This window comes from Dermacentor andersoni, unplaced genomic scaffold (assembly GCF_023375885.2).
Source record: "Dermacentor andersoni unplaced genomic scaffold, qqDerAnde1_hic_scaffold ctg00000677.1, whole genome shotgun sequence".
Lineage (NCBI taxonomy): Eukaryota > Metazoa > Arthropoda > Arachnida > Ixodida > Ixodidae > Dermacentor > Dermacentor andersoni.
This window is the reverse complement of record NW_027315357.1, coordinates 22,501-32,527: the sequence shown is the minus strand read 5'-3', so window position 1 is coordinate 32,527 and position 10,027 is coordinate 22,501. Positions and strand designations below refer to the sequence as shown.

Genomic DNA, 10,027 nt, shown 5'->3' with positions numbered 1-10,027 from the left:
AAAGATGAGGCACCTTTTAACCCTTGAATATATTTCGCCACATTCGGGCATACGACAAGTTTGTTTTCGAGGCGCTCGGTCCCACTGCTGCGAAAATGTGTACACAAAGGCTGCACAGTAGTTGCCAGAAATCGGGCACTCTATTTTTCTTTCATAGGGAATCTTTCTTCCACTTGGGCAGCGGATTTCGGCGGCAGGGCGAGCTTGCGTGGGCGCGGTGGTTTACGGATCCAAGCGATAGTGAACTCCAAAATCCAGTGTTGGCTTTGAGTGGGATTCATATTGATTGCGAACCCCACGGCTAATCCTACCCCCCATCCCCCCAAGTGGCTCTTTACAGGAGACAATCATTCAGAGACATCGGACAAATAGGAATTCTGGTTCTTTCTTTTGCTTTCATTAATTTTTCTCGAAGCCCATAACTAGAAATTTGCTGGAGCGGCTGTCCCATTTGCGACGCAACAAGTGCGACGCTACACACAGATGGAGTGGCAGTTTAATTACTCTCGTGGTCCGCGAACCGGCATCGTTGCGTGTAGTATAGGAATGGTGCGTGTCAAGTCAGTGCTCGCGTTGAGCTTGTGCTCTTCATTTTGATTGAATGAAGTCTCACCTAAGTGAGCGGGGCCGATCCCGGAGGTAGTGCAATACCGGGCCGACCTGCGGCGGAGGTGAAGCAGGCTTCAAGCACTCCGCCAACTTCCAAAAATAGGTTTAATATCGTGGGTCCATATAGAACCCGTATCAGATATTAAGCTGATAAGAACAGATACTACACTTTGATCTTAGCCAAAAGGCCGAGAAGCGATGTCCTTCACTTCACTTCATTGTACTACTGCCTTGTGGGCGCCCTGCCGACATGGGTAACCTCAGCAACAGCGTGGGCAATATTATAAAATTCAGCCTGTGTACAGACTCAACGCTCCCTATCTCACGGATGAATTCGCAACGCCTCAGTCTTTCGCTGTTAACGAAACGCTGTCGCGTAGAAACGAGACCCGAGTGCAAGCTTGCTTGTAACGCGAAACCAACCAAGGCAACCTCGTAGAAAACGGAACAGGCGAGCGGAAAAAAAACGCGCCAGGGGAATGCTTACTTCCGTCTGAATGCGACCGCTCAAGGTGACCTTCCTTGAGGGCTTCGTTTCAAGCCCGTGTGCAATTGTAATATACTACGCGCATTTCCTTCATTTCTTTTTATTTACCGCAAGGCCCACTGAAAATTTTGATACGGCACAGGCCGGGACGGATCGCAACGTGTCGAATCGACCGGTAGAATTAGGTAGCATGCCCCATGTACGAAGACGAGCAACATAGAAGTGAATGACAAAATAAATATAGAAAACGCTGCACACTCCTTCCAACCGGAAACATAGAGGGGAGAAAGATCGCCATCTGAAACACAGGCATTGTAAAAAAAAGAAAAAAAAAAGTGCTACCTCATCATCTTTACCATTACCGTGTGTGTGTATGTATATATGCATGTGTGTGTGTGTGTGTTTGTGTATTTATATATATATATATATATATATATATATATATATATATATATATATATATATATATATATATACGCACACATGCTAGCATAGCTTAAACGCAGCTGGAAAGCTCAGCCTTGCACAAGAACCACCCCCTGTCGCAAACCCCTTTGAAACATTCAAATGCCAAACACGAGTAGAGCGAGGTCGTTCGAACCTGGCGCCAAAACGCATTGGCGCCATCTGTGTACGGAACTAGGAAAACCTGCGGACTTTGCAATACAGAAAGAAAGGTAGATGGCGTGAGCTAACGCTCCATTGCATACTAAGAACGAGAGTTAGTGAATAATGGCAGAAACGTCTTGGGAAGAGAAAAAAAAAAAAAACACGCAAAAGTTGTTGGCTTGTGCAAGCACTCTATGTTACAGCGATTAAAGAGCATAGCATCTTCTACAACAGCAGCTACAAAAAGAAGAAGAACGTGAGAGAGGGAGAGAGACAGGCGTGTTTCTTTGGAATGCAGAGCATGCAGCACATACTATAAAGTGCCAAAGAGACGGGGAAAGCAGATGGCGCGAAGGTGTATGTCCTCAAAGCTTGAAAGCAATTTCTAAATTACATGTACCGAAGTCCACCTACTCTCATCAGGTTGCTCCCGCCTCCAGTTGCGTTTAAAGTGAAATTACAGTCGCCTCAAAGGCAGACAGAGAGAGAGTGAAAATAGGTACACTTGCTTCGCGCAGCTGCAGCCGTTCAAATTTTACAGCAAGAGCACTCCCGAAGCAACAAAGTCCGCTGCCGCCTGGGCGCAATGCGCTCGCTTCAGTAAATTGCCGTGCTGGCCTCGGCAACCAAGAGGTGTAGTGCGGCAGACTGCTGCATTGTAGCACACCGCAAACCGTGCAGACGTAAGCGATCGCCTCGACATCGCTGCGAGCGCTCGAAGAGACAAAGTCCGAAACCACGTGTGCCGGGGCGGTGCGAGCGCGACGCCTTTGACGCAACTTTTGCGTACAAGCCGCCGCACCGCCACGACGGAATCGCTGGCATCCCGCACGCAGCTGCATTGTGTCACGCCGGCAATCGTTGAAACACCACGCAGTCGTCGGCGTCGGCCCCGACATGGTTGCGAGCGCTGGAAGAGACAAAGTCCGAAACCGCGTGTGCCGGGGCGGCGCGAGCGCGACGCCTTTGACGCAACTTTTGCGTACAAGCCGCCGCACGGACACGACGGAGCCGGTGTCACCCTGCAGAGGGCTGCACTATAGCACGCCGGGAACCGGCAAAGAACCGCGCAGACGTCGTCGTTGGCCGCGGCGTTGCCGCGAGCACGCGAAGAGACAAAGTCCGAAAGGACGTCAGCCGGGGCGTCGAGCACGCCGCCCGCACTGTTCGCACGCGTGCTCGGAAATGGCGAAGGGGCCGCGCTAGCGTGCCTTGAATCGGTGAGCGGCGGTACCGCGGCGATCGCCAGAGCTCGAATCCGCCCTGCAAAAGCCAAATATTGGCGCTCGGCTCGGCGCAGTACGCCGCCGCGTCGCACGAGTACGGCCCCATGGAGGTCTGGGCACTTATCGCTGCTACTGTAAGGGGCCGTACGGCCCCGGCCGACATTGTACCGTAGTGCGATTTTCGGCTTGCGCGTGCTCGTGGCGTAGTCCGCGCACCGTTCCGACGTCGACAATCGTGCCCACGACTACGCGAGCGCTGGAAGAGACAAAGTCCGAAACCGCGTGTGCCGGGGCGGCGCGAGCGCGACGCCTTTGACGCAACTTTTGCGTACAAGCCGCCGCACGGACACGACGGAGCCGGTGTCGCCCTGCAGAGGGCTGCACTATAGCACGCCGGGAACCGGCAAAGAACCGCGCAGACGTCGTCGTTGGCCGCGGCGTTGCCGCGAGCACGCGAAGAGACAAAGTCCGAAACGACGTCAGCCGGGGCGTCGAGCACGCCGCCCGCACTGTTCGCACGCGTGCTCGGAAATGGCGAAGGGGCCGCGCTAGCGTGCCTTGAATCGGTGAGCGGCGGTACCGCGGCGATAGCCAGAGCTCGAATCCGCCCTGCAAAAGCCAAATATTGGCGCTCGGCTCGGCGCAGTACGCCGCCGCGTCGCACGAGTACGGCCCCATGGAGGTCTGGGCACTTATCGCTGCTACTGTAAGGGGCCGTACGGCCCCGGCCGACATTGTACCGTAGTGCGATTTTCGTCTTGCGCGTGCTCGTGGCGGTGTCCGCGCACCGTTCCGACGTCGACAATCGTGCCCACGACTACGCGAGCGCTGGAAGAGACAAAGTCCGAAACCGCGTGTGCCGGGGCGGCGCGAGCGCGACGCCTTTGACACAACTTTTGCGTACAAGCCGCCGCACGGACACGACGGAATCGCTGGCATCCCGCACGCAGCTGCATTGTGTCACGCCGGCAATCGTTGAAACACCACGCAGTCGTCGGCGTCGGCCCCGACATGGTTGCGAGCGCTGGAAGAGACAAAGTCCGAAACCGCGTGTGCCGGGGCGGCGCGAGCGCGACGCCTTTGACGCAACTTTTGCGTACAAGCCGCCGCACGGACACGACGGAGCCGGTGTCGCCCTGCAGAGGGCTGCACTATAGCACGCCGGGAACCGGCAAAGAACCGCGCAGACGTCGTCGTTGGCCGCGGCGTTGCCGCGAGCACGCGAAGAGACAAAGTCCGAAACGACGTCAGCCGGGGCGTCGAGCACGCCGCCCGCACTGTTCGCACGCGTGCTCGGAAATGGCGAAGGGGCCGCGCTAGCGTGCCTTGAATCGGTGAGCGGCGGTACCGCGGCGATCGCCAGAGCTCGAATCCGCCCTGCAAAAGCCAAATATTGGCGCTCGGCTCGGCGCAGTACGCCGCCGCGTCGCACGAGTACGGCCCCATGGAGGTCTGGGCACTTATCGCTGCTACTGTAAGGGGCCGTACGGCCCCGGCCGACATTGTACCGTAGTGCGATTTTCGTCTTGCGCGTGCTCGTGGCGGTGTCCGCGCACCGTTGCGACGTCGACAATCGTGCCCACGACTACGCGAGCGCTGGAAGAGACAAAGTCCGAAACCGCGTGTGCCGGGGCGGCGCGAGAGCGCGACGCCTTTGACGCAACTTTTGCGTACAAGCCGCCGCACGGCCACGACGGAGCCGGTGTCACCCTGCAGAGGGCTGCACTGTAGCACGCCGGGAACCGGCAAAGAACCGCGCAGACGTCGTCGTTGGCCGCGGCGTTGCCGCGAGCACGCGAAGAGACAAAGTCCGAAACGACGTCAGCCGGGGCGTCGAGCACGCCGCCCGCACTGTTCGCACTCGTGCTCGGAAATGGCGAAGGGGCCGTGCTAGCGTGCCTCGAATCGATCGGCCGGGGGCCCCGTAGGGCGACAGACAGGCAATTGTGCAGGAAACCGTACTGGCCATTGGCGAGAAATTGCCGTTCGCGCATTCGGTGGACGCGCTGCGCTTTCACGACTTCGGCATTGTGCTGCCGACGTAAGCTTTCAATCTTGCTCGCGGCGTTACGAGGCGGCACGATTTTCGCCAAACGCTCGTCGAAAGTGGCACGAGTACGGCCCCATGGAGGTCTGGGTACTTATCGCTGCTATTATATGGGGGTCCCAGAGAGCAGTCGCCCCCAAAGCGACCTGGGTGTTTGATATGCGGCGGGCTTCGTGCCCGTCAAGCGTGTCCCCGGTATCGCTCCCGTGGATCCCACAGCTGACGTCTGCAGCCTCATCCGCTTGATGCGTTAGGGGCTGGTTGTCGGACGACGCTTTTTCCACGATATCGAAGTGTGTTCCGCATCGTCCTCGGACGAATCAAATACGAAAGCGCCGAAGGCGCGGGCGTGACCCGTCGCCTAGCGGCTTTGCCGTCTCGGCTACGTTGCAAGTGTCGGTCGGTCCACCAGTGCTGCGGGCTCGAGAGAAACCGCAAGCCGCGATCGAGTCGACACAACCGGTCTATCGAGAATGTTGCGTGCTTCTTGCCGCGTGGCGATACCCGGCCCTGCGGGGAGGGCGCCGTTGCGAGCTCGAACGCCGTCGTCTCGGACTGTGCAAAGTGCTACCCTTTGCGAGAACGAAGCGTGTTGGGGCGCCTGAAGGTGGCCTCGGCATCGCAAAAACGGCGTCCGGCCTGCTTGAAAGGCTGGACGCGCAGTTGAACGATTACCTGGTTGATCCTGCCAGTAATCATATGCTTGTCTCAAAGATTAAGCCATGCATGTCTAAGTACATGCCGAAATAAGGCGAAACCGCGAATGGCTCATTAAATCAGTTATGGTTCCTTAGATCGTTTCTTCCTACTTGGATAACTGTGGCAATTCTAGAGCTAATACATGCAGTGAGCCTGAAGCCCTTTGGGCGACGGGTGCTTTTATTAGACCAAGATCGATCGGGTTTCGGCCCGTATTGTGTGGTGACTCTGGATAACTTTGTGCTGATCGCATGGCCACGAGCCGGCGACGTTTCTTTCAAGTGTCTGCCTTATCAACTTTCGATGGTAGGTTACTTGCTTACCATGGTTGTTACGGGTAACGGAGAATCAGGGTTCGATTCCGGAGAGGGAGCCTGAGAAACGGCTACCACATCCAAGGAAGGCAGCAGGCGCGCAAATTACCCACTCCCGGCACGGGGAGGTAGTGACGAAAAATAACAATACGGGACTCTTTTGAGGCCCCGTAATTGAAATGAGTACACTCTAAATCCTTTAACGAGGATCAATTGGAGGGCAAGTCTGGTGCCAGCAGCCGCGGTAATTCCAGCTCCAATAGCGTATACTAAAGCTGCTGCGGTTAAAAAGCTCGTAGTTGGATCTCAGTTCCAGACGAGTAGTGCATCTACCCGATGCGACGGCTCGGACTGAACATCATGCCGGTCCTTTCTTGGTGCACTTCATTGTGTGCCTCGAGAAGGCCGGTGCTTTTACTTTGAAAAAATTAGAGTGCTCAACGCAGGCGAGTCGCCTGAATAAACTTGCATGGAATAATAGAACAAGACCTCGTTTCTGTTCTGTTGGTTTTTGGAATACGAGGTAATGATTAAGAGGGACAGACGGGGGCATTCGTATTGCGGCGCTAGAGGTGAAATTCTTGGACCGTCGCAAGACGAACTACTGCGAAAGCATTTGCCAAGAATGTTTTCTTTGATCAAGAACGAAAGTCAGAGGTTCGAAGGCGATCAGATACCGCCCTAGTTCTGACCATAAACGATGCCAACCAGCGATCCGCCTGAGTTACTCAAATGACTCGGCGGGCAGCTTCCGGGAAACCAAAGTGTTTGGGTTCCGGGGGAAGTATGGTTGCAAAGCTGAAACTTAAAGGAATTGACGGAAGGGCACCACCAGGAGTGGAGCCTGCGGCTTAATTTGACTCAACACGGGAAAACTTACCCGGCCCGGACACTGGGAGGATTGACAGATTGAGAGCTCTTTCTTGATTCGGTGGATGGTGGTGCATGGCCGTTCTTAGTTGGTGGAGCGATTTGTCTGGTTAATTCCGATAACGAACGAGACTCTAGCCTATTAAATAGGTGCGGGGTTCCCAGCACCTTACAACCTTCTTAGAGGGACAAGCGGCTCCTAGCCGCACGAAACAGAGCAATAACAGGTCTGTGATGCCCTTAGATGTCCGGGGCCGCACGCGCGCTACACTGAAGGAAGCAGCGTGTCTTTATCCCTGTCTGAAAGACTGGGTAACCCGTGGAACTTCTTTCGTGATTGGGATAGGGGCTTGCAATTGTTCCCCTTGAACGAGGAATTCCCAGTAAGCGCGAGTCATAAGCTCGCGTTGATTACGTCCCTGCCCTTTGTACACACCGCCCGTCGCTACTACCGATTGAATGATTTAGTGAGGTCTTCGGACCGATGTCCGGCGCGGCCTTTCGGTTGCGCCGGTCTATCTGTCTCGCGTGTGTCTTGATCATTTAGAGGAAGTAAAAGTCGTAACAAGGTTTCCGTAGGTGAACCTGCGGAAGGATCATTACCGGATTGTGAAGGGTGGCGAGCGCCATTGTTTCTACCCCGTGTGGGTGAAGCAGCTCGCTGCGCCCGACGCTTTCCGCCGCTGGCCCCGCTTGGACGCGGGGACGGCTATACCCGAACATGCCGGGGACTGCCTGAATTTTGAGGGGCGCCCCGTGCCAAATTTGTTGCGCCCAGTGGACGCCGGCTGCAACCTTGGACGGTTGGCTTGGCCGCGCCCGCGGGTAGAAACGGCGTAACGCACACTGGGTGGGCTTTCTGTCCGCTTTGGCGCTCTTGCGCGGAATGGGAGTAAGACGACCCGACCTGCTGCTTTGCCCAGTACGAGGGGAACGGCGAAGCGTGCGGTCGGTCAAGGAACTGACGGTCGAGAGCTAATGCCGCTGCCGCTTAGTACACACACGGAACCGTGGTGCGAGCGCTCTCCCGTCCTCCGCGGCAAACGCTGCCGAGTCTGAAAAGTCTGGCGGCTGCGCGGTCGCTTCCTGCGGCGAGTATGGAGTAACGACCCGACTTTGTTGCCGCCCAAGTACTAAAGGAACGGTGTGGCGCTCGGTCGGTCATGGAACTGTCGGTATGAGGGTGCGGCTGCCAAGTACGGAAGGAACCGTGGCCTAAAGTGCTCTCCCGTCCTCCGCGGCAAATGCCACCGAGTCCGAAAGGGCCGGAGGCTGCCGGTCGGCTCCTGCTCGTGACGCGCGAGGTGTCGAGATCGCGGTTTAATGCGACGACGTCTGCAGGCTATTCGCCCGCCGCCGAGGGAAAGGCGGCGTTGCTGCGAAGTACCGAAGGAAACGCGGCTTTGCTACGTCGGAAGCGTTCTGCGGTTAGCGGACTTGTGCGCTTTGGGAAGGCGCCGCACGTCGAAAGAGGAAGTACGGACAGACGAGGGACTGTAGTCCCGGATTCGAACGCACTTGCGGCCAGGCCCTTGCTGGCTTCGTCTTCCGCCTCAAGTAGACTTGTTGTGGCGCCGGCGCAGGGAGCCGTCCCTGGCACTGGCCGAGTGGTTTTGGAGAGCTGCGCGAGTACGCGCGCCGGGCTCTTGTCTTTCGTCTCAAGTAGGCTGTTGGATCAACAGCGGTTATGCTGCGGCGATCTGCCGATGCGAAAGTGTGTGTGTGTTTGAGGCCCTTCTATGAACCTACTGCTGACTGAAGCGAAGCACGTCGATGGGGGTGAAGCCCTGCCCGTGGCCGTGTAGCCGTTAAAGACTCCACAGCGGCTTAGCCCTAATCATGGCTCTGTCGCTCTTTGCAATTTTTAGTGGAGCGATGTGAACGTGCACACGAGACACACGGGTCCGGTGGTTGGATGGCAGGTAAAACCGGCTTCGAGTGCGCGCAAACGGCATAAGCTACCTCGAGGGCAAGCGAGGAAGGCGTGGGCGCAAAACACACGCGCGAGTAGCAGGAGTGGAGTGCCATTAGGCTTTCAGCTGCTGAGACGCGGCCGCCGAAAGAGCGAGACTGGAGGAGCGCACGCCGAAAGGCGCTCTTCGAAACCACACACAGGGAGACGCCACGTGCCTAAAACCCTGGTTGTACTGTACTGAATTGAACAAACTATTTTTCACGACTCTAAGCGGTGGATCACTCGGTTCTCGGGTCGATGAAGAACGCAGCCAGCTGCGAGACTTGGTGTGAATTGCAGGACACACTGAGCACTGATTCTTTGAACGCACATTGCGGCCTTGGGTCTTCCCTTGGCTTCGTCTGTCTGAGGGTCGGATCACATATCAAGAGAGACTTCGGCGCACAGGGAACGTGCGTCCGTCGACTCGTTTTGACCGCGTCGGCATCATGGACAGTACGTTGAGCGCTAAAGCCACGCGCCAGCGGCCTCACGAGAGGGAGACGGTGGCAAACCGTTGTGCCAATTCTTCGAAAAGACGGAAACGAGGCATTACTACTGCAGCGTGACGAGTGCGCGCCTCTAGCAAGACCGCCGCAGGATGGAGTCGGATACCTGCAGGGAAAGAGCGGTCCAAGCACGAGGCGCGAACGTCTGTTGCCATGTAGCGCGCACGTTTGCGAGAGAGTCGGAAGCGCACGCTTGCGTGCACGGAAAACGTGGGAATGAAACGCCGGCCGATTCCCGCGCCGTGCGCAAAGCCAGCGCGATCGCAATTTGCGCTGTTTGCCTTCGAAGTACGTCGAGCTCCAGAGCTGGTCGCTCGTTCACGTCACCGCAGTTGTGTGGGCGCCCTTCCGGGCTTCGTCGCAGGAATGGGAATCGGCAGATTCTTGCGAGGAGCGGGGAGGAGAAGGGTGGCCCCCGAAAGCGGTTCGACGCGACAGCGCAGTCTGCGAGCGAGAAGAGTCACGGCACGGCGGAGAATTGCCGCGAAACGGAAAATGTCTCCTTCGAGAGCGTGGGTGCCCCGTTGGCCGAGCTGAAGCGTTCCGTCGTAGTCCGCCGTCGGTCCAAGTGCTTCGCAGTCTCTGTCCCCTAAAGACTGGGCCACTCCAGTTGGGGCAGGGGCGACGCTACACGAGACGATGCCTCCCGCCAGGTTTTAGTCGCCCCTGCGGTGCCCGCTGAAGCGGCGCGCTGCTAAGGCGA

At 56.9% G+C, this 10,027-nt stretch overlaps 3 non-coding genes across 3 annotated transcripts; 2 read left to right on the top strand and 1 right to left on the bottom strand.

The window, feature by feature from the left end:
- Window positions 1-617: 617 nt before the first annotated feature.
- LOC140214852 (U2 spliceosomal RNA) lies at window positions 618-809 on the bottom strand. The gene has a single exon (XR_011891781.1). It is a non-coding gene; the product is annotated as a U2 spliceosomal RNA (small nuclear RNA).
- A 4,841-nt stretch (window positions 810-5,650) lies between these two features.
- On the top strand, window positions 5,651-7,463 carry LOC140214847 (small subunit ribosomal RNA). Its single transcript, XR_011891777.1, has one exon. It is a non-coding gene; the product is annotated as a small subunit ribosomal RNA (ribosomal RNA).
- A 1,575-nt stretch (window positions 7,464-9,038) lies between these two features.
- On the top strand, window positions 9,039-9,191 carry LOC140214850 (5.8S ribosomal RNA). Its single transcript, XR_011891779.1, has one exon. It is a non-coding gene; the product is annotated as a 5.8S ribosomal RNA (ribosomal RNA).
- Window positions 9,192-10,027: the final 836 nt, after the last annotated feature.